General features: G+C 43.5%; 1 protein-coding gene across 1 annotated transcript in view; it reads right to left on the bottom strand.

Annotated features, from left to right (window-relative positions):
- SGPP2 (sphingosine-1-phosphate phosphatase 2) overlaps window positions 1-22,497 on the bottom strand; it is a 102,559-nt gene that overhangs the window by 70,468 nt on the left and 9,594 nt on the right. The window contains exon 2 of the mRNA XM_011951905.1: window positions 1,630-1,788. The gene's annotated coding sequence lies outside the window, so the exon portion shown is untranslated. The remainder of the gene's footprint in view (window positions 1-1,629; window positions 1,789-22,497) is intronic.

Below are 22,497 nucleotides of genomic sequence, written 5' to 3'. Positions count from 1 at the left end.
TTTGTGTGGATACTGCGCCCTTGTCACCCCTCACCTTGACTCAGGACATTGCTGCTTTATTTCTGTCCCCTGCCTCTGAGAACATGCGAATTTATGAGCCCTAATCAAGTCCACTCTACTTGTTCCACAAATGAGAAAACATAAAGCCCACCATAGGAAAGTCACTTGCTGAAATCTTCTCTTTTATACCCAACCAAGTGCTTTGGAACCTCTATTTCTAGTGCAGAATCTTGAGTCAGGGAAACAGTCTTGTCTGGAAGTTTCCTCCACCAGCTAAATAACCTTCGACCTTAGAATTGGTTGATCTTCAAGACTCCTTCACCTTCATGCACTAGTGACTATGCGTTATCATGCTCAAATAACGACCTGCAGAGTCCTCCACATGCCAGGCCTAGAGCTCTGTGTACACTCTAGATGTTCCCACGATGATTCTGGGGAGGCACATTATTCACACAATTTTACGAATGAGGAAGGTAAGGCTCAGAGCAAGGGCACACAGATGGGGCCTGGACTGTACTTGAGCTCAGGTCTCTCTGATACCAAACCTACATATCTTGCATATCTTGTGTATGCCTTGCTGCCTTCCAAATGTCTACCATCTCCTTCAATGAGACATAAAATCAGAACTCATTTGGCCCTGAACAAAATTAAATGCTAGGGTTACCAGTGAAACAGCAGAAAAAGGCTCTGCCTGTCTACCTGGGATTGTCACATGGTTTCTGTGTATTTGCAGCTGCTCCTGCTACACTAGACGTTCCCTCAAGGAAGGTGCTTTGCCTTGTGTGTTTTGGCCTCTCCTACGTGTATGGTCACTTAATACTGCTTGGAGGTATTGCTCAACAGCTTCTGATTTTAGTTTCTGATCCAATTTTACTAAAATAGGCCTCTTGCGAGGATGCATTTCATACCCCTCTGTGGGTCCTTAGAAAGGTCCTTTCTTCTCTGGTCATCACTTATGCCCTCTCCTACTTTGATCTACCCTTGGGAAAGTATATCTCAAGGTACACAAAATCACAGGTTTGGTTTTTGCAAATAAAACACGTTGTTTTCAGAGCAGTAAGAGATAAGCCTGGCCAAGATGGCAAAACCCTGTCTCTACTAAAAATAAAAAAATAACCAGGCGTGGTGGTGCACGTCTGTAGTCCCAGCTACTCGGGAGGCTGAGGCGGGAGAATCACTTGAACCTGGTGGGCACCTGACCTCAGGTGATCCACCCACCCGGCCTTTAGTTTAGGTTAACTTTGAAGCAAGGATGATAATAGTTCCTCCCTAAAACTGGTCCTCTCCCTGCTGGGGGATGAAAACCACCTTTGTAAGACTAAGGAAAGGCCACAAGATTAGAATTTTGGAAAAGGCCTGAATTCTGCGAAGAGGTAGGCATAAAGGACAACCAGCCACTGTCCCCCAGCTTACCTTGCTACAATTCCCTTACTGCTCAGGGAGCACAAGTTGTGTTCACTGCTTCTAATTTTTCCAAAGTAAATTAGGCAACAAATCCAACTCTAAGTGGTAAAACAAAACAAAACAAAACAAAAAACAAACAAAAAACATATTTGCAAAGTACTTGAGTATCAAAGGAAGCAGTTGTTTTAGAAGTAGCATCAGTTAATGAGTAGTGGTAATACTTACAACCCATATGATGATCAACCTTCTGGATAAATAAGGGTCAATATTCCAGTGAGTGAATGGAAGAAATGTGATGTAGAACACTTCTTGGCCCAAAGCAGCTGAAAATTGGAATAGGTAATAGTAGAAATAATTCTTCACGACGTACTTCTGTACATAAGCCTAAAAGACAAAAATTAGAAGACTCTGTGAGTTCATGCAATATGTCAAGTTTTAAACATCTCTGTCTAAAACTCACAGGTCTCAATTGCCAAGACACTGCCTCCTCTCCCATTATGTTATTAAGGTATCATTACTGTCATTGAAAACTTTTTCAACCTCAATTTATTCAAACAAACACAGAGGCTGTGATTTTTTTGTAAAATTAAATAAGTAATATCCAAGACAGAAGTACCAGGAGAAGACACACCAAAAAAGCCAAAAACGTTTTCTTGTATATGCAGAAAGCTAGAAACCTGGAGAAAGTCAACTCTGTTAGGACATTATATGGGTCTCTGCAATAGGCAGAGTAATGCTTCCCTCAAAGATTTCTATGTCCTAAATCCTAGAACTGAATATATTACCTTACAGGGCAAAAGAGACTTCAAATATGCAATTCGTGATCTTTCTATTTTCAAATTTGCATTGATACATAATGATTGTACACATTTGTGAGGCACATGTAATATTTTCATCCATACATAGAACACATAATGATCAGTCAGGGTACTTCAGATGTCTGTCACCTCTGTCACCTCAAATACTTATCTTTTCTTTGTGCTGGGAACATTTCAGATATTTTCTAGCTATTCTGAAATATACAATAACTTATTCTTCTTTTTTTTTTTTGAGACGGAGTTTTGCTCTTGTTGCCTAGGGAGTTCAATGGCATGATCCCAGCTCACCACAACCTCTGCCTCCTGGGTTTAAGTGATTCTCCTGCCTCAGCCTCCCGAGTAACTGGGATTACGGGCATGTGCTACCACACCCAGCTAATGTTGTATTTTTAGTAGACATGGGGTTTCTCCATGTTGGTCAGGCTGGTCTCGAACTCCCGACCTCAGGTGATCCGCCCACCTCAGCCTCCCAAAGTGCTGGGATTACAGATGTGAGCCACCATGCCTGGCCTGACAATAACTTATTCTTAACTGTAGTCACCCTATTGTGCTATAGAACACTATGACTTATATCTTCTAATTGCATATTTGTATGCATTAAACAACCTCTCTTCACCCCCTCCCCTTCCCAGCCTCAGAATAATAATCTTGAGATGGGGAGATTAGTCTAGATTTTCTGGGTGGGCTCAACCTAATCACAAGGATTTTTTTTTTTTTTAGAAATGGAAGGAGGAGGCAGAATGGTCAAAGTCAGAGAACCATTTGAAGATGCTAAGCTGCTGGCTTTGGTGATGGAGAGAGTGGCCGTGAGTCAAGGAATCTGGATAGCAGCCTTAGGAGCTGGAAGAAAGCAAGGAGTCAGATTCTTCCCTCCAGCCTCCAGAAGAAATACCACCCAGCGGACACCTTCATTTTGGCTAAATAAGATCCACTTTGGACTTCTGAGCTATAAGAGAATAAATCTGAAACTGCTTTTGCAAAGATTATGAAAGAGAAGTCTAGCCTGGCTGACTCTATCTTGCTTCTAGCCTCACAGGCTGGCTGTAATTGCTCACTGCTGGGCGTAGGCCAGGCTACCCATGGGAGGAATTTAGGTTAGTTTAGTTTAATTTTGTTTATTTATTTATATATTTATTTATTTATTTATTTTTTGAGAGACGGAGTCTCGCTCTGTCGCCCAGGCTGGAGTGCAGTGGCCGGATCTCAGCTCACTGCAAGCTCCACCTCCCAGGTTTACGCCATTCTCCTGCCTCAACCTCCCGAGTAGCTGGGACTACAGGCGCCCGCCACCTCGCCTGGCTAGTTTTTTGTATTTTTTAGTAGAGACGGGGTTTCACCGTGTTAGCCAGGATGGTCTCGATCTCCTGACCTCGTGATCCGCCTGTCTCGGCCTCCCAAAGTGCTGGGATTACAGGCTTGAGCCACTGCGCCCGGCCTATTTTTTATTTTTTGTTTTTTTGTTTTTTTGGTTTTTTTTGAGACAGAGTCTCGCTTTGTCACCCCGGCTGGAGTGCAATGGCACTATCTTGGCTCACCGCAACCTCTGCCTTCCAGGTTCAGGTGACTCTCCTGCCTCAGTCTCCAAAGTAACTGAGACTGCAGAAGTGCACCACCACACCTGGCTTATTTCTGTATTTTTAGAGAGATGCGGTTTCACGAAGTTGTCCAGGCTTATCTGCAACTCCTGACCTCAGGTAATCTGCCTGCCTTGGCCTTTAGTTAGGTTAACTTTGAAGCAAGGATGATAATAGTTCCTCCCTAAAACTGGTCTGCTCCCTGTTGGGGGATGAAACCACCTTTGCAAGACTAATGAAAGGCCACAATATTAGAATTTTGGGAGAGGCCTGAATTCTGCTAAGACGTAGGCATAGTTAAAGGACAACCAGCCACTGTCCCCCAGCTTATGTTTCTACAATTCCCTTACTGCCCAGGAGTCATGTGACCAGAGGTCACAAGGTTTATAACTTCCCCAATTGCTCCTATATCATCATCATCATCATATAACATCAGTATCGCAGAACCTAAGATTTGTCTTTTGAGATGTTTTCCAGACTTTTGCATTCTGGTGACCAACTGACTCTACCTGGACCCATGATGACTCATGACTCCACTGGTCCTGTGGCCCCCACCCAGAGGCTGATGGGAGTAATAAACTCTCATCTGCAACTTGGCTAGCTGGCCCTGCATGAATTAAATTCTTTCTCAACTGCAATACAACTGTCTCAGTGAATTGGTTTTATTTGTGCAGCAAGAAGAACCCACTGGGAGATTACAAATTTGCATTTTAAGTCACTAAGTTTGTGGTCATTTGTCACAGCAGCAATAGATAACTGATATAAAGATGTTAGAAAAATCACTTGCCTCTGAACTTTATAAATTCACCTTTTAAATGGGTCTAATGAAGTTAACCCATCACAATGATGGTTTGAGAAACACTTAGCAGAAAGTACACACGAGACCTGTTAAAATGCATTCTCATTTTTAAACATCCTTTTCTTCCTGCTTATCCTGGTAGTGTGCAGAAAAGAAAGGCTTAGGGAGTTAAAACAGAAAACCAGCAATCTAGTAAAAAATATGGTAAACAACTTTACATTATGGTATGTTAACAACTTAAAAAACAAAACATAGTCACCCTGTTACATGAAACTAAAAAGTAGAATTTTAATGCTACTTAAGGTAGTCATAAACTTTATAAAATAAAATCAAAGCAAAATGCCAACATTAAAACAGGAGAGAAAAAGAGGCATCACTGTTACAGGGAGATTTTTCTCAAGGCTCTTGGAGATCTGGAATTTTGTTTTGTTTTACTCTACACAAAGTCTGAGGTTCTTGAATCCCAGGGGATTTCAGAGAACAAGCTATGTTTGTTTATGTATTTATTCTGTAAATATTCATTCTGTGCCTATGATGTCCAGCACCTGTACTAAGTGCTAAGCATATTTGGAAGAGCCAGGTGTGATGTCTGTTTCAACAAGCTCTTATGGGAGTAGGGGGGCAGAGTACAATTTGGAGAAATACATTTTTAAAGGATCATTGTTGTATTTAAGGCCTTAAAAAAGGCTGAGAGTACTTTTATACTTGAGAAGTAAAAAAAAAAAAAAATGACCTTGGAAACTGCAAGAACATAACTGTACTTGACACTATTGACTATCAAGTATGCATTCCTCTCTTTTACCTCCCTAAGAGGTTCGCAGCTTTGTTCCAGCATCTCTACCTCCCCCACACAGCCCTGAGGGAAAGCTGACACTGCTCTCTGGGAATGGATTTAGATTCATCCAAAGGAGTCATGATAAGCATAAGAATTCAGTCTCAAGCGGAGCAGTGCACAGGACTACCGGGAGACAGTTACTGGTCAGGGGTAAGTACACGTAATCTAAAAAGGGGTCTCCTATCAGGTATAAACTTTACTTCCAAGTGAATTCGAATGAAAGAGAATGGTAATACATCAATCCTAAACAGGAATGACAATAATGCACAAATGAATTAGATAAGGAAGTGTATAGTTTCACCTCTCTGCTAAGATATCATGGTTGTATTTGCAAAACAAGGACAAGGGTCTAAGACAAATAAATGACAAATGCCTCTCTCTAGAGTGGAATCATGAACTGCCTGAGGTAAGGACTAATCTCTGCAGGTTCTGTTTACAAATATACAATCCAATAGGCCTGACCTTAAGGCACACCCTATAAAGAGCCCCACCAGCTACCTGATACACCTGGTAATCTTTCCAGCTTTGAAGTTTTCCAAGGATAAATTTTGCCAAACTGTAACAAACCCCTCGCTGGTATCATTTCATGACACCCAAGTGTTATATGACATAATAAGTACTCAGCAACAATCATTTCCCTACTCTAGAGATCGACCTGAGACCACGTTCAATATCTTAATCCTAGTAAACAATTGAAAAGATCACCAAAAGTGACAGCAAACTGCTTTAGCGCTACATATCACTAACTAATATCTTTAGACAGGCTTTTTTACAATCTCTCAGGAATTTGTTTTTTGAGGAAAAAGCTAGCTATTCTCTAACTTCTCAGGAATGGAATAACCAAAGATGAAGTTTAAAATATCAGCATATATAGATGACACTTCAAGGATTTCTTAGATAACTTCTCTGTGTACATGACTGAATAGCTTGAGAGCCAATTTAAATTCTTTAAATTATTGGGGGCTTGGATGTACCTAAATAAAACAACTGCCAGGCCTCTGAGCCCAAGCCAAGCCATCGCATCCCCTGTATATGCCCAGATGGCCTGAAGTAACTGAAGAATCACAAAAGAAGTGAAAATGGCCGGTCCTTGCCTTAAGTGATGACATTACCTTGTGAAAGTCCTTTTCCTGGCTCATCCTGGCTCAAAAAGCTCCCCCACTGAGCACCTTGTGACCCCTACTCCTGCCCGCCAGAGAACAACCCCCTTTGACTGTAATTTTCCTTTATCTACCCAAATCCTATAAAACGGCCCCACCCTCATCTCCCTTCGCTGACGCTCTTTTTGGACTCAGCCCGCCTGCACCCAGTTGATTAAAAGCTTTATTGGTCACACAAAGCCTGTTTGGTGGTCTCTTCACACGGACATGCATGACAACAACATGTACTTGTCTTTTAAATTTTATTTTTAAATTTTTCTTTAGATTCTGGGATACATGTGTAGAATGTGCAGGTTTGTTACATAAGTATGCATGTGCCATGGTGGTTTGCTGCACCTATCAACCCATCATCTAGGTTTTTTTTTTTTTTTTAGAAGGAGTCTTGCTCTGTCGCCCGGGCTGGAGTGCAGTGGCCGGATCTCAGCTCACTGCAAGCTCCACCTCCCGGGTTTACGCCATTCTCCTGCCTCAGCCTCTGGAGTAGCTGGGACTACAGGCGCCCGCCACTACGCCCAGCTAATTTTTTGTGTTGTTTAGTGGATACGGGGTTTCACCATCATCTAGGTTTTAAGCCCCGCATGCATTAGCTATTTGCCCTGATACTCTCCCTCCCCTTGTCCCCCACACCCTGACAGGCCCCGGTGTGTGATGTTCCCCTCCCTGTGTCCATGTATTTTCATTGTTCAACTCCCCCTTATGAGTGAGAACATGTGGTGTTTGGTTTTCTGTTCCTGTGTTAGTTTGCTGAGAATGATGGCTTCCAGCTTCATCCATGTCGCTACAAAGGACATGAACTCATTCTTTTTAAAGGCTGCATGGTATTCCATGGTATATATGTACCACATTTTCTTTATCCAGTCAATCATTGATGGGCATTTGGGTTTGTTCCAAGTCTTTGCTATTGTAAATAATGCTGCACTAAAACATAAAACAACACGTATTTGTCTTTTTTAGAAGAAGAGTTTCCTTTGTAGTAAATCTCAGTGTATGTGACTTCAATACATCTTTGGAAATAGTAGGAATTTCAGTTCCAGTGTGTGTGTTGGTCCCACTGGGAACAATTAGAGAAGGAAGAAATGGTGGTTAGAAATGGTAGGTAAAATAGAATGGTAGAGAAGAGAGGAGCAAAAGCTGAGAGCAATGAAACTAAGTTCCAGAATCCTACTTGAGCTACCTACCTGAGCTGATGGCTCAGGCTTTGATGGCAGACTTTGAGGAGAGCCACTCTTAGAAATAAAATGCTTCGGTCAGGCGTGGTGGGTCATGCCTGTAATCCCAGCACTTTGGGAGGTTGAGGCAGGTGGATCACGAGGTCAGGAGTTCAAGACCAGCCTGGTCAAGATGGTGAGACCCCCGTCTCTACTAAAAATACAAAAAATTAGCTGGGCATGGTGGCGGGTACCTGTAATCCCAGCTACTCTGGAGGCTAAGGCAGAGAATTGCTAAAACCTAGAGAGGCGGAGGTTGCAGTGAGGCGAGATTGCGCCACTGCACTCCAGCCTGGGCAACAGAGCGAGACTCCATCTCAAAAAAAAAAAAAAAAAGAAAGAAAGAAAATGCTTCTTAGCATGCATCTCATCTGTCACACAGCAAATGAAGAAGTGTCTGACAAACAAGAAATGATAAAATGAAAATTACCCACATACCCATTATTACTAGCTGCAAAATGTCACTGATACTCCTCATGAGTGGTTCTTATTTATTGGTTTACTTTTTTGAAAGTTTTTTTTTTAAAAAAGGGTTTTCCTAGGGCTCCTTATTATCTCAGGCTCCCAACCCATATTCCCTTTTAGGTCATAAATTCTTTAAATGCACATTCTTCTAAAATGGGATTTTTCAGCCATTTCACCTTGTGGTTGCAGAAGAGCTACTCTATCTTGCTGATATTGGAGTATTCAGCGTCGTTTGCAAGGCTACCTTCAATGTATAAATAAACCAGGGAAGAAGGCGAGGCATGCAGATTGACTGCATGGTGGAAGGAAAAGAACACTGAGAATGTATGACTTACTGACTAAGCTCTGCCAATGAACACCTGAACAGCACTTTGCTTTCCAAACACACACAAAGGAGTCCTAAATGCAAATGAAATATACCCAGGTCAGTGCCACTGGATATAATAAGGGCTGATCCAGACAGCAGAGGAGCGAATGCCCAGCAGACTTGGCAGCCAGCCCAGCTTTTGAGTTTTCAAAGGAGGAAACAAGAAATAGCTTTCAGTCAAAACAACGTGTGACCTTGGGGGAGTCAATTTGCCTTTCTGAGCCTCAACAGCCTCAACTGCAAAGAATGCAAAGGATGGAGAAGGATTAGCTCAGTTGCTTTTTAATGTACAATTTTTTTTTTTTTACAAGGAAGGAAAGGCTCATTAAATAAAATGTTACCGTAGGGCCTACTATATAAAATAATATAAGATTGAAAGTACTGTACTAATTGGCTGAAAGTGAAGAATGGTCCACCAAACTTCTATCTGAGGCCAGCTCCACCTTGCCCCACAACAACCCCACGCTCCAGTCTTTTTCTGGAGTGAGCATCCTCTCAGAGCAGAACAGCTCAGTAATCAGTCTGAAAATCACTGATCTCAACCTCTTCCAGACCCCAGATATCACCTTCCTGTAATTAACTTTTGTTCTCGAGTACACAGGCTATAGCTATTCTGACCTTGAGGTCTTTAAAGAATTTGATAAACTGTAGACCAATGTCATTGCAAGGTCATATTACTTTTTTTTTTTTTTTCCCCCAGATTAGAGCTGTAAATACACAGTTTCTTCCAAAGGTCAAGTCTAAGATACTCCACCACTTCAACAGAGCCAGGAGGTCACATCTGGGCAGGGGGGATGATAATCTGCAACTCTAAGCCATCCAGTTTAATTGGAAGCGGCAGAAAGAGCTTGTTTTCTGGGGCTGAGAGAGATAAAATCTACACAGGGTACAACTCAGTCTTATTTTAAATAATGTTAAGATCCAAAACTCTTTTACAGAACACACCAAGAAGCAGCCTTCCCTCCACAGTGGCTTTGCTTTTGGAGTTTTGCAGACTGACTAGAAGGAAGCAAATGAAATGAATATGGAGTGAACTGACCTGGCCAGCAGGGAAGAGGGAAGGCCTAGGGGAGAGGGAAACAGATGTCGGAGGTGAAGTGTCTCAGATCGAACTCAGGCTGCCTACGCTTCCTACCTGGATAATTCCACATAAATGACTTGATCTCCCTGAGCTTCAGCTTCCTCACCTGCAAATGGGAATAATAATAGTCCATAGCACACAGAGACTTTGGGAGGATGAAACAAGATCATGTTGATGGTGTGTGCAGGGTGCTCAAATCAGAGCAGGCAAAGAAATATCTCAATAGGACATGGCTGTTGATGATGATGATGATGGATGGTGGAGACAGTAGCAGTGAGGATTCTAGAAAGCACTTCCCAATTGTAATGTGCATCCGAATGACCTTGGCATCTTGTTAATGAGCAGATTTTGATGTAGTTGACCTGGGGCAGGGGTGAGACTTCTCAGGAGCGCAGGTGATCTTGATGTTGCCATGTTGCTGACCCATGGACCTCACTGTGAGTAGCTTTAGGATCAAGAACACCTCAGTGAACGGTTTTTCAACACAAAAGTAAGGCTCTCAGACTTAATCCTCAGTATTAGAGGATGTCTCAACTGGCATTAAGAGAGTAAGTAACATGATCCAGGTGATAGATTAAAATGCCGGTGACAAACCAGAGGGGAACAGTGAGCAGATTCCATGGAGGATCCTGCAACAGTCCACACACAGGAACTGAGTCCAGACAAGCACCTCAACACTAGAAAGTACCAAAGGGAAAGCACAGGTAAGACATGCCCCCTGAGATAGCAGCCTGATCAAATGACGGATTGATGATGCCGAAAGAAATACGCTACCGCGCTTCTTGCCTTGGTTTGAGAGAGGTTTACATAAATACTGGAACAACAAATTAGAAATTAGTTAAGAAGGAGTAATGAAGTTTGAAAGCCTTTCCTAACTTCTCAGAGCATCACAATACCAACAAGACCAAACCATGCTTTTCTAAGAAGGGCTTTTGCACTATTGTCAGAATCCTGGCTTAGAAACAGGTTTCTCAGGCCTTTGCAGGGAACATCTGTCATTATGTTTTCTGAAAATAAAAACTAAAAGGGGAGAAGCTCATTAAGATCAATGGTTTCTGGAAACTCTAAACTTTTTTTTTAAACCCAACCTGGCTAGGAAATTGTCATTTTTAGCTACATCTGGAATAATCTACATTTGACCTAAATAGGCCTACACACTCATTCTCATCAGCTTCTGAGGGTTGCCACATGTCATATGCTTGTCCGAGATCATTCTCAAGGTAGGCCTGAACATCCTTGGGTGCTTGGGATTGTGGACGGTGACAGGAATCAGTCTATGGTCTGTGGATTGATAGCCATTTATGAAGACCAGGGCCTCCTCCAAAAAATTCCTTCCAAGGTTGGAGTGATGTCCCCGAAGGGAGATTAAGGACTAGAACTCTACGTTGTCTTGTTCGCTGACTTTTTTTTTTTTTTTTTTTTGAGACAGATTGTCACTGTGATGCCCAGGCTGGAGTACAATGGTATGAACTTAGCTCACTGCAACTTCTGCTTCCCAGGTTCAAGTGATTCTCCTGCTTTAGCCTCCTCCCCAGTAGCCGGAACTACAAGCATGCACCTGGATAAGTTTTTGTATTTTTAGTAGAGAGAGGGTTTCACCATATTGGCCAGGCTGGTCTCAAACTCCTGACCTCAAGTGATCCACTCGCCTCGGCCTCCCAAAGTGCTGGGATTGCAGGGGTGATACACTGCGCCCAACCTTTGTTAGCTGATTCTTATACTCAATGTACTTTCAGCCGGAATTTCAAATCTGTAGCCTAGAGACAAGGAAAGGCAAATCTTAAGAAATTTGGTGCTTCTTTTAATAGAACCTATCCCTTAAAGTTTTGATTCCACTGCCCCTTTCTGAAAGACTGGGCTTTGGCAGCATGCCATCACATACAACAGAGATGGAATCGCTGAAAAATAAACACTCCCTCCAAGTTAGCAGAAGACACTAACTAGCATGTTAACACACCAGGTACACACTAAGCAATGCCCAACAATTAAAAAAAATTGAAGGCCAGGCGCAGTGGCTCACACCTGTAATCCCAGCACTTTGGGAGGCCATGGCAGGCAGACCATGAGGTCAGGAGATCGAGACCATCCTGGCTAACACGGTGAAACCCTGTCTCTACTAAAAATACAAAAAATTAGCCAGGCATGGTGGCACGCACCTGGAGTCCCGGCTACTTGGGAAGCTGAGGCAAGAGAATCACTTGAACCTGGGAGGTGGAGGTTGCAGTGAGCCGTGATTGCACCACTGCACTCTAGCCTGGGTAACAGAGCAAGACTCCATCTAAAAAATATTTTAAAAGTTGAAAACAGCAGTTTTTCCAAACAGGGGTCATGTCTACATAGAACATTCATTCACTGTGTATGCTTCAGTGATATAAGGTTGACAATAAACGAGACTATTTTTAATTATTATTTTTAAGTAGAGATGCAGTCTCACTATGTTGGTCAGGCTGGTCTTGAACTCCTGGCTTCAAGCAATCCTCCTCCTTTGGCCTCCCAAGGTGCTGGGATTTCAGGCATAAGCTACCACACCCAGCTAGCAAGACTACTTCATTTAGCAATAAGTGCTATGACGAAATTAAAGCAGGATAATGGGCTACAAAGTGATCTATGTGTGTCTGGGGATGCTCGCCACAGAGGAGCCATTTGAGCTGAGCCCTGGATAAGGAGAGACGTTGGTTCTTTGGGGGTCTGCGGGTCAGAGAGAGAACCCTTAGTGAAAGGCCCCGAGCAGAAGGCAGCTCTGCTCACTGGGACACGTGTGAAAGAGACAGAGAGGAGATGACATCAAGAGCAGACGTGAAACCCAGCCCAGACTTGGGACTGAGACTGGAAGGAGCAGAAAGCCACGGGAGGGTTTTAAATGGGAGCACAGCTGTATTTACTCTGGTGAGACTAAAACAAATTTTGGCTCTGAAACAGTGGGATGAAGCTCTGCTTTAATTCTTTTGTTTCTCGATTTCTTAAACTTGGCGAGAAAATATCATTAATTCCCAGTTCTGAACTTAAAAGCCACTGGGGTGAAATGGCATCATTTCTACCATGAGGGAGACCTGTAGTGCCCTGAATTCACAAATCTATTTACTAACCTGGCCCTGTCACTTTTGTTTTTTTGTTTTTGTTTTTTTTTTTTTTGAGACGGAGTCTTGCTCTGTCGCCTGGCCTGGAGTGCAGTGGCCGGATCTCAGCTCACTGCAAGCTCCACCTCCTGGGTTTACACCATTCTCCTGCCTCAGCCTCCCAAGTAGCTGGGACTACAGGCGCCCGCCACCTCGCCCGGCTAGTTTTTTTTTTGTATTTTTTAGTAGAGACGGGGTTTCACAGTGTTACCCAGGATGGTCTCAATCTCCTGACCTCGTGATCCGCCCGTCTCGGCCTCCCAAAGTGCTGGGATTACAGGCTTGAGCCACCGTGCCCGGCCGGCCCTGTCACTTTTAATTACTCTCATTTTTTTTTAAGAGAATCGAGACTTCCCAACCTATAAAGAAAATTAAATGATGATTACTCAGGAAGCCTAAGAAAGATTGACAGTGTCCCTTGAAGGGGAAAACAGAAGGAACAAAAATGCACAAGGGTTTCTTCTTTCATCTTCAAATGCAGATAGAATTACAAGTTGGGTGATCTAGCCGATGTCTAAGCAGCACTCAGGTGATTAAAATTTCAGGATGGCGAGACTGCACATCAATAAAATGTAAGGACAACTTCTTGGAGTCAGAGAGCTTGATAGAGAACTGCACACTCATTGCTGTCACCCACATACTGGGCGTTTGTCGGGATCCCTCTGCTGTGTCCAAGGATAAGAGGGTGGGCTGAGGGGACTGAGGCCAATGTGGCTTTGATTTTACAGTGAAATTTCAGTTGTTGTCTTTTACACAATTTGAACTGTTTTCCTCTTGATAATCTATCATATTTCAGCTCATCCTCTGAACATCTAATATCTTTTCTTCCTTTTCGTCAAGGTGAACCAGGACTACAAATTAAGAAATTCTTGAAATTGTGAGACAGTGACCCATGGTGGCAACAATGCTCTTCTTGACTCTAGAAAAGGGTCTTGTAACTAGAAAAAACACTGCCTCATCATCACTTAAAACCCTGTGTCTGGGCTGGGTGCAGTAGCTCACACCTGTAATCCCAGTTCTTTGGGAGGCTGAGGTAGGAGGATTGCTTGAGGCCAGGAGTTTGAGAACAGCCTGGGAAACATAGTGAGACCTGTCTCTACAAAAAACTTTAAAAATTAGCCAGGTACGGTGGCACACACCTGTGGTCCCAGCTATTTGGGAGGTTAAGGAGAGAGAATTGTTTGAGCCTGGGTGGTGGAGGCTGCAGTGAGCCATGATCGTACCACTGCACTCCAGCATGGGCAACAGAGTGAGACCCTGTCTCAAAAAAGCAAAAAACAAAAAACCTCTGTACTTGAAGGACACAGCATTTGCTTAGGAACCAAATCTGGGCATAGGATAAGTAGAGGGTTAGAAGCGAGCCTTTATGTGGATAGGACAGCAATTTGCAGTCATCGTTTCAGAGACCAGGGATGTGAGCTTCTGCTAGAGAATTTCTTCCACAGACAATAAGAGAAATTGGCATCGATACAAAGAACAGAAATAACCACTGCCGTTTTTAAAGAGGGTGGGAGAGCCAGCTACCCTTTAAATAATCAAAATGTCTTAAGAACTTAACTGTTTTTCAAAACATCTTGGATCCGCTAAAACCTGAAACACATTGAACCGAACATTTTTCCATTCAATTGTTAAGTCCTTGTATGTGCGGGGGGTATTTGGCAGGCAGATGTTTCTGATTCATTTATATTAACTTATCAAAATGATATTTGGAAGAGCTGTATGATGTTCAAGAAAGAGTGTTATAAACTTCAGTTTACTTATTTTCATCCAGGCATTTCCCCTCATCCCAACACACACGTACAGGATTCAGAACTTGGGAGGGTTGATTCAGTCTATTCTAACCTGTCAGCGTGTCCTCACCCATCCCTACCTCCCTTCAAAATACATTTTCTGAAGCATTAAAACACACGGCCAAAATGTAAGAAAGTTATTCAGGCACATACAAAGTTTTTTCTTTGATAATCTTTTATGTACGAAGATTTTAAAAGCAAATAGGTAAATCACAAAAAACAAAACTGAAGTCTGACAAATTTATCACCGAAGTCAAGGTGGTTTTATCCAAGGGCTTTCCCACTTCCCTCTGTATTTATTTGGGCTAAATGGGCACAAAACGTTTAGCTTGGAATTTTCCTTCAAGACAGTCATATTAGTAGGTGCATGTGTACATGGAGAAGGAGGCTGAAGCCAAACGGTATCTTCATGCTACCCCTCCATTTCTTTCTTTTGCTTTTTTTTAAATGGAGACAGGGTCTCACTCTGTAGCCCAGACTGGGCTCAATTCTGAAGAGACCCTTCTGTGGCACCATGACCGACTATACCTTTTTTTTTTTATATTTTGTAGAGACAGGGCCTTACTATGTTCTTGAACTCCTGGCCTCAAGCAATCCTCCTGCCTCCCAAGATGCTGGGATTACAGGCTGCTATGCTCGGCCTCTTCCCTATTTCTTGAATCCAGCCCTTTGCCTTTCAGAGCTCTAAAGGAATCCAAGATGGTAAAGACAGTGCTTGGGAAGGATTTTCCTTTCTTGATGCATCCCAGTCCCTGGGGTGACTGCAGACATGTGGTAGTGGATATCCGTGATTAGGCAGGGATGGAACAGACTAAGTGGGGACATAATGGAAGGGGGAGGACATTTTGCCGAGAGAGTCTCGCTGTCTCCACGCACCTCCTAAAGTCTTGTCTACACCAGGAATTCTTGAGAAGTTTCATCAATTTCCGTCACATTTTCAAACTGTAGTTCCCCAATGGGAGGCTGTCGCTGAGGAAGTTTAGAGCAATTTGTCACAATAATAAACTCAGGAAAAGCTTTGAAGTTGGGTGCACACACATGAAAGAATATTAAGAAGAAAACCCTGCTGGGTGGGAACAGTGGTCCTTCCCAGCCAGACTGCCTCCAATCCTGCTTGCTTTGTGCTTTGAGAATTTGTTTGTTTCTTTTTCTGATTATCTGATTATCATGTTTTTTTTCTGATTAACATGTTTTACTTGAGAACATCATGGAAGTTCAAAAACTATATAAAAATAAAATCAAAACTGCCATTGTCCCACCCCTCAGACAATCTTCTGGAACACTCCCTGTGGTCTCTTTACTATGCATAATCGTAAGTGCAGGTGGTGGTATGTATCTTAATGAAATTGTGATTGTGATTAAGATTGAAAATCTTAAATTTTAAAACATTATTACATTGTGAGCATTTCTCTAGGTCCCTAAATATTATTTCAGACCATTCTTTTGACTGAGCTTAGCTTTTTACCTGTCTAGATCCAGTTTTGCTGCGTTTCACTTCCTCATCCACCCATTCTCACAGCAGATCCAACAGCTGACCCCGACAGCAAACAAGCCCATCGGATGACCAGTGTTGACGAGAGCATGAGTCTTGTCACCCAAGAGTCTTCTAACTCCCTGCTTACTCCCTGCTCATTTCTGCTCTAACATGAGTCTTGCCACCCAAGAGCCTTTCTAGCTCCCTACTCACTTCTGCTGGGGTGCATGGACACCCCATCCCCACGGACCTCTCTCTACCCTGTGCATTCCTTAACCTGCCCAAATAGACATCTGTGTTGACCATGCTCCCCGCCACCACCTGCTTGAATTTCTTGGGCTTACGATGTTTGCTTATTTGTTTTCCTGAGGACCCAAGATCTCCCTGCTACGTTTTGCAAAAGCTTCAAGCATACCCTTTAAGGCCTCTCAAGGGCCACAGCTCAGAGATACACTGCTGAAGAAATAAAGAATGACCTGGGGACGGGCATGACTCATGACGGTCACTGTGCTGAGGCAGAGGGACCATCCCCTAACCCATCTCACACAGGTAAAGCCAAGTCCTCTATAATTTGGAAGTCACAGGGGTTTGTACACAAGCTGGAGACTTCCTTTGTTGGCTCCAGCCAGCTCTGGTTGAGATAAATGAATATGAACAGAACGTGAGAGCAGGTTTGCAACCCCTGGGCCATGGACTGGTCCCATTAGGAACCAGCAGGAGATGAGCAGAGGACGAGTGAGCATTACCACTTGTGCTCCACCTCCTGTCAGATCAGTGGCCCCATTAGATTCTCATAGGAGCACGAACCCTATTGTGAACTGCACATGCGAGGGATCTAGGTTGTACACTTCTTTTTTTTTTTTTTTTTTTTTTTTTTGAGACGGAGTCTCGCTCTGTCGCCCAGGCTAGAGTGCAGTGGCCGGATCTCAGCTCACTGCAAGCTCCGCCTCCCGGGTTCACACCATTCTCCTGCCTCAGCCTCCCGAGTAGCTGGGACTACAGGTGCCCGCCACCTCGCCCGGTTGTGCACTTCTTATGAGAATCTAATGCCTGATGATCTGTCACTGTCTCCCATCGCCTTTAGATGGGACTGTCTAGTTGCAGGAAAACAAGCTCAGGGCTCCCACTGATTCTACATTACAGTGAGTTATATAATTATTTCATTATATTAATATATTACAATGTAATAATAATAGAAATAAAGTGCACAATAAAGGTAACGTGCTTGAATCATCCTAAAACCATCCCCCCACCTGCCCAGTCCATGGAAAAACTGTCTTCCATGAAACTGGTCTCTGATGCCAAAAAGGCTGGGTACTGCTGCCTAAGAGGGTCTGGGTGTCGTCACCAGCCTTGGGACCAACGCTGGACCTGCTAGGTAACTCTGGGGAAGTCTGAACTTACAACTTCACCTTGCAGTGGGTACAACACCAGCTTCTTTACTAAGGCATTTGGAAGAGGAAATGGAGTTGCTTATGTAAATCACATGCTACCCCATCAGGCACACAGCATGTGTTCAATAAATGGCCATTGTATTTGCATTATTTCTATTAACAATGTAGACAATGTCAAAAGAAAGTCCAGTTGGAGTAGAACACAGAGAAGAGAAAGATGGTAAAAGATTCCATAAACAGCCAAATGTGGTGGCTCATGCCTATAATCCCAGCACTTTGGAAGGCGGGAGAAGTGCTTGAGCCAGGGGGTTCGATGCTGCAGTAAGCTGTTACCATGCCACTGCACTCCAGCCTGGGCAACAGAGTGAGATCCCATCTCTAAATTAATTAACTAACTTAAAGAGATTTTTTTAAAAGGCATCATGAAGGGAGAGGAAAGGAATTCACCCTGGAAGGAAGACTCAAATTTTAACAGAGAAGGGAAAGAGGGACATTCCGGCAGAAAGGAACAGCAAGAGGAGAGGCATGGAAGCTGCGAGGCACTGTGTTCCTGCAACAGTACATGGTCCACGACAGAGTAGCTGGGGTGTGAGGGATTTATAAAGGGAGTTGTAGGCAGCAGAGCTAGAAGTGGAAGCCAAAGCCAGGGAGGAGAGCCCTGGAGGTCGTAATAAGGAGGCTGGGTTTACCCTTGGGTAATAGGGAGCCTTTGAAAGTGCTGGAGCCAAGAGGTGCCATGATCAGAAATGTGCTGCTATAAACGTCACCACTGGATTCGTATTCTTGTCTTTTCTAAGTAATTTAGCATTGTTTTCAGATTCAAATGTGTCTTAAGAAAAAGTTGGCCAGGTGCAGTGGCTCACGCCTGTAATCCCAGTACTTTGGGAGGCCAAGGCAGGTGGATAACCTGAGGTCAGGAGTTCAAGATCAGCCTGGTCAACATGGTGAAACCCCGTCTCCACTAAAAAAAATAACAAAAAAAATTAGCTGGGTGTGGTGGTGGGCACCTGGAATCCCAGCTACTTGGGAGGCTGAGACAGAGGAATCGCTTGAATTTGGGAGGCAGAGGTTGCAGTGAGCCGAGATCACGCCACTGCACTCCAGCCTGGGCAACACAGTGAGACTCCATCTCAAAAAAAAAAAGGCAGTCACAGACATGTTGCCATGAAGCTCAACCACTTATGTCCTGTTCTCAGGGGTTTTATACACAACACAGCCTCTGCCATCCACAGCCCAGCAGCCCCACTGGAGCCTCCCCGTGCTCCCACCTCACATCTAAAATAACAGCTGGACACTCAGGGAGTCTCATGGGTCATCCTGGAAGATGAATAAAGCTTGGTTTCTGTGTTTGGCCTTAGCGCTACCATGTGGGATCTGACGATACAGTTATTTAGCGAGAAACCACAGGAACAAAAGCAATATGATAGAACCCAGAGAAAGTAAGTCCTCCTGTGGATGGCAACTGAATGCCCCAGCTTGTGCAATGCTCACCCCGAGCAAACCTGGAGGCCCTGGGTTTTGACTGAGCCCCACCACCGAGGGTCGCACGCTTCAGATTCCTGCTCTGTAAACAGGGACTGTGGTTCCTATGCCCAAGGAGACAGAGCTTGTTAAAAATACCAAAGTGTGGGAAATGTGGTTCTCATTTCTTTTCACAAGAACACAGTTTCCAGAAAGTGCTGTGTGACCAGAACCAATGACCCTGATGCATCAGCGATGGTCAGAGGAACATGGTTTTGCATCCTTGATAAAGAAGGGAACCGAAGTTGAACAACCTGCAGTATCTCAGCTTTATAACGGGGAGGGTGAATCAGGAAGAGCATGGAGTTGAAGGCCAGAAGGGAGTAAATCAATGTACAAAGTCCTCACAGCCCTCATTTCAGAATGGTAGACAGAGGTCCATGTTCACAGAGCCTCTGCCCACTGCCCGTCTCTCTCTCTCGCTCTCTCTCTCTCTCTCTCAGACACACACACACACGCCCATACGTGCACACACACATGAATGCAGGCACACCACTCCCCCATGCTTTCTATGCTATAATGAGACCCTGCCATACTAAACCAGTTCATTGTCTGAAATGGAGGCTGCTTTGGTTAAAACAATGACTTCAGCACCATGTGTCCTTGTTCTTTAAAATGTGGCTTCCATGCTGGGTGTGGTGGCTCATGCTTATAACCTCAGCACTTTGGGAGGCTGAGGCAGGCAGATCATTTGAGCTCAGGAGTTTGAGACCAGCCTGGCCAACATGATAAAACCCTGTTGTCCCTACAAAAAATACAAAAATTAGTCGGGTGTGGTGGCATGTGCCTGTAGTCTTAGCTGCTTGGGAGGTCGGGGTGGGAGAATCACTTGAGCCTGGGATGTGGAGGCTGCAGTGAGCCAAGATTATGCCACTGCACTCCAGCCTGGGAGGCAGAGTGAGACCTTGTCTCAGGAAAAAAAAAAAAAAAAAGAAAGAAAGAAAAAGTGTGTCTTCTAGACAAGCAGCATGGGGACTCCTTGAGAGGAATTCAGAATTTCAGGCCCTACCCCAGACCGGCAGAATCAGTGGGAATTTTAACCAGATTCGCAGAGTGATTCTCTTGCACATCAAAGTTTGAGAAGCACTAACCTACACCTATAGAGAAAACAAAATATCTGGATGTATTGAGATTTTGCTATTCTATCTGGGCCTACTTAATACGTACACATGTACAGGGAAACCACTTCAAAAGTACGAAAGCCCTCAGTGAGGAAGAGGCAAACTAGAGAGACAAAGTCGATTAGTGCTTGCCCTGGGCTGGGGGTGAGGTGAGGAAAACAGGAATGCTTGCTAATGAGAATGGGTTTCTTTTTGGGGTGATGAAAATGTTCTAAAATTGATTGTGGTGATGGTCACAATATACTAAATTGCAAATATACTAAAAACAACATAGGTAAATTGTATGGTATGTGAACTGTATTTCAATAAAGCTTGAAAAATTTTAAAAGCACTCAGAAGCCTTAGAAATAGCAAACTGAAAACTTCTGACTGTAAAAGAGACCAACCGTAGAGCCAGATCTTAAGGATGCGTTAAAGGCCATCTCATCTTTTCATAACTTCATACATAATAAATATCAATAACTTATTTTTCTCTAAAACAGTACAGGACATTTTAGCCCTCTAAGTGACTGCTCTGCTGTCCTGGATTGGTGAAATTTTATCAGGGGAATGTTAGGGAGCAGAGTTCCTTTCAACAGAGGCACTGGGCCAGGCACGGTGGCTCACACTTGTAATCCCAGCACTTTGGGAGGATGCGGCAGCAGGATCGCTTGAGCCCAGAAGTTTGAGACCAGCCTGGTCAACACAGTGACTCCCTATCTCTACAAAAAAAAAAGTTGGGCATGGTGTCACTTGCCTGTAGTTCCAGCTAATTGGGAAGCTAAGGTGGGAGGATCACTTAAGTGGGAGGTCGAGGCTGTAGTGAGCCATGATCTCTCCACTGCACTCCAGGCTGAGTCACACAGCAAGACCCCGCTGCAAACAAAAACAAAACAAAAGACACAAAGAGGCACTCAATGGTCACTGGCTCCTAGAACCAGGTAACTAGGGTTTGTATCCTGGACTTTCTGATTGAGGCCCCCTGCTCTGACCCTCCTCCAGCCATGTCCTTTGCCATGAAGCAAGAAAAGACTCTCAATTCTCTAGACCATTCATTGGCAATCCCAGCATTTCCTACCCAAATGCCTGAACGTGCATCCCAGGCCTGCACAGGTCTCCGCCCCAGGTCTACCCTCCCTGGGGTGGAGGACGGCACAGATGTGCACTACCCTAGACTGGAGGCCTGGCCGAGGAGGGCTGTTCATGTGGGAACACAGACCCAGACAGGGTCCTTCTGTAGTCCTAGACAGTAGACAGGCTGCCTCTCTTACTTTGCTATTTATTTATTTATTTTTAATTTTTAAAATCTCTAGGCCAAGAATTCTAAATCTGAATCTAACTTTTCAGGTCACATGAAGACACAGATGGGAAGATAGGAGGTCAAAACATTATATTTAATGGTTTGTTAGTTTAACAAATAACTTTTAAATATTTAGACCTATGGAATCTCAATCTACATTTGTATGTTTACCTTAAAAGCTTGCACTTTAGAGGTCGCCTGATTGATTTTTTCCTTCTACATCTGTCAGGTAATAAGGGAGTATTTCTGGTCTTCTCTGGAACATGCCATATTTTATAGGCAAATATTAATGCATAGGCCTGACGCATTAAAGGCCATCTCATCTTTTCATAACATCAGACACAATAAATACCAAGAATTTATTTTGGCTCCAAAACAATACAGGAAGTTTGAAGACAAGAAACATCTTAAACCTGTTTACCTTCATGTATGCCCCATATTTGCAAAACATGGTAGTCAAAAAAATAATAAAACAGGAAATGAACAATAAAAAACCACTGAATATTTTACAATGTTAATAAAGTTTAAGGCTCCTCCTGGGCTACTTTTCCCCTTATGAAGGATGGAAAAGCAAATCCTCTAGACAAAAATGCAAGGCTCTGGAGATTTTGTTTTCTTTTTTAAAAATAACAGAAACAGCTTAAATGGAACTTGGGGAGGGTAGGGCTTAATGAGTTTAACCATGAGAGTTTAGGGTCTTTCATGGCGCTTCGATGCTTCTTAACAAATAGTTCAGGGACATAATCCTAGAAAGGGTGATTTTGTTACTGTTGTCACATGTAACCCATAAGTGCAGAAGGAGAGATAACCTTACTTTATTGCCCTCTTAAAATATTCTGCTTTGGGAATTATTTTTATTCATTGTGAGTTGTGAAGCTGGGGCTGAGGTCACCACTTGCCTTTACCTTCCATGAGCATATGGATGTCACCCACGTGTTGACAACCGGATTAACTCCCACTCAGATCCTATTCTACCCCAGAAGATGCTCAGAATCTGCCATCCATCCTTTATTTTTATTTTTATTATTTTTTATTTTTTATTTTTTTTGAGACAGAGTCTCGCTCTGTCGCCCAGGCTGGAGTGCAGTGGC

Source organism: Colobus angolensis, unplaced genomic scaffold, assembly GCF_000951035.1.
Source record: "Colobus angolensis palliatus isolate OR3802 unplaced genomic scaffold, Cang.pa_1.0 Scaffold33, whole genome shotgun sequence".
Classification (NCBI taxonomy): Eukaryota; Metazoa; Chordata; class Mammalia; order Primates; family Cercopithecidae; genus Colobus; species Colobus angolensis.
This window is presented reverse-complemented; position numbering and strand designations above follow the sequence as displayed.